Below are 1,698 nucleotides of genomic sequence, written 5' to 3'. Positions count from 1 at the left end.
AAGGGACCAAATTTGGATCCAGACTGCCCAGGATGCCCTTTGAAACTTCCATTGCCCTTGTTTTGACTGTGGTTTTCCTTCAATAAAATAATTAGTCCTAATTAAAATCGAGAGCATAGCAAAATCCAGAAAGAATTAGCTTCCCAATTCTCCCTGTCCACCCACCCTGTCAATGACTACGGAGTGATAGAGTTGGGCAGAAGGATGGCAGAAGGCCGTGCAGAAAGAAACTCGCTGCGTGGGTTATTTTCGACTTGTTCTTCAGATTCATTCCCTGTCTCCTCCATCCTGCTCCGTGCCCAGGGAGGCTGACCACCAAGGACTTCATCCCTCATGGGCATGGGGGATGGAGAAAATAATACGCATGGTGTCAGGTGGACACCAGACTCATAGAGGGGCACCGCCCCACAAGCCACACAGATGTCCAATCACTATACTGCACATCCGAAACCAACACAATACTGAATGTCAACTGCAATTTAATTAAAAAGAAAAATAATTCTCTAACAGAAAATAAGAGTAGGGAATAAAATTAAAGAAGTGATTAATTTTCAAGTAGTTTGGTATGTAAATGAATGGATGTATTTTTGTTTGTACTGGTAGTTGCTTCCTCCCAGATCCTCATCTTTGAAGGGAGAATAGAATGATTAACATAGCTTTTTATGTTAATGGAGTTCCCACATTAATTATCTACTTCTAAAGAATCCATTCTCAATTTCCATGTAAATTTTGAAGCAAAAATATTCTGGAACATAGATGTTTCCATGAAAAAGTGAACTAACTGATAACAATGATTTGCACTGAGTGGAGATGCTCAATACTGACGTTTTGATACATGATCTGACCCTGCTGATGTTTCTGTAATTCATTGGTTCAGCAAGGCTATAAAATCCCTCATAACCAGCTGAATCTCTTTCTTGCAAATAGGGCATGAAGCTCCAGCCTCCTTCCATTTCTGGTATAGTGAAAACAAGTGACAAGATGGCTCGTCCTCCTGTGAATGATGTTCGTGTCTTTTGGTCTTTTCTCACATAGACTACATGGCTACCCAAGATTCCAGCAATCCGTGCTTTCTGGAACTGTTCTCTGTTTAGAAAGGTTAGCTGATCTCCTAGGCTTGCTATGGTCTCCTGGCTTTCAAAACTGTGAACCAAATCCAAGAACTCCACCGAGTTGCAGGGATCAAAGAGTTCGAGGTTTCCGTCCCTTTTATATACACATTTAGGTCTAACAGCTGGAGCTAATGTGGTTTTTGGCAACCAGGGACATCAATTCCTCCATTTCCCTTCTCTTCGGGTATAGCAGTGATAGCAGATGTGGAGAGAGAATGGGTTAACTTAGAACAATCTGAATACAATCCCTCCTCAAGACCCAGCAGCAAACAGTACCTCTTGCTTGGAGATTGAAATTTTTTGCACTTAGCACACTGTCACTCATCCTCAGAGCAAAAGCGCCAGTTTTGGTCATACCTTGTGGCCATTCCAAGAGTTGTTCCCATGCCAAGCCCGAGGAAGGGGGAAGGGGGACGGGGGGACAGGTGGGGAGAGGACATCAGTCATCTAACATCTGTTTTTCAAGGCCTTTTTTTTCTGTAGAGTCTGGAAAAAATTCCAAATAGGCTAAGATTGTTCACTATCCCCATTTTGCCTCATCTCTTACTTCCTCTCAAGTGGAACAAGTTAAATTGCCCTATTTTCT

The 1,698-nt window shown here is 42.4% G+C and overlaps 1 pseudogene; it reads right to left on the bottom strand.

The window, feature by feature from the left end:
* Nucleotides 1-865: 865 nt before the first annotated feature.
* LOC107546179 (protein Mdm4 pseudogene) lies at nucleotides 866-1,498 on the bottom strand (annotated as a pseudogene).
* Between the last annotated feature and the right edge of the window lie 200 nt (nucleotides 1,499-1,698).

The sequence above is a fragment of the Miniopterus natalensis genome, chromosome 8 (assembly GCF_054644295.1).
Source record: "Miniopterus natalensis isolate mMinNat1 chromosome 8, mMinNat1.hap1, whole genome shotgun sequence".
Taxonomy (NCBI): Eukaryota; Metazoa; Chordata; class Mammalia; order Chiroptera; family Miniopteridae; genus Miniopterus; species Miniopterus natalensis.
This window is presented reverse-complemented; position numbering and strand designations above follow the sequence as displayed.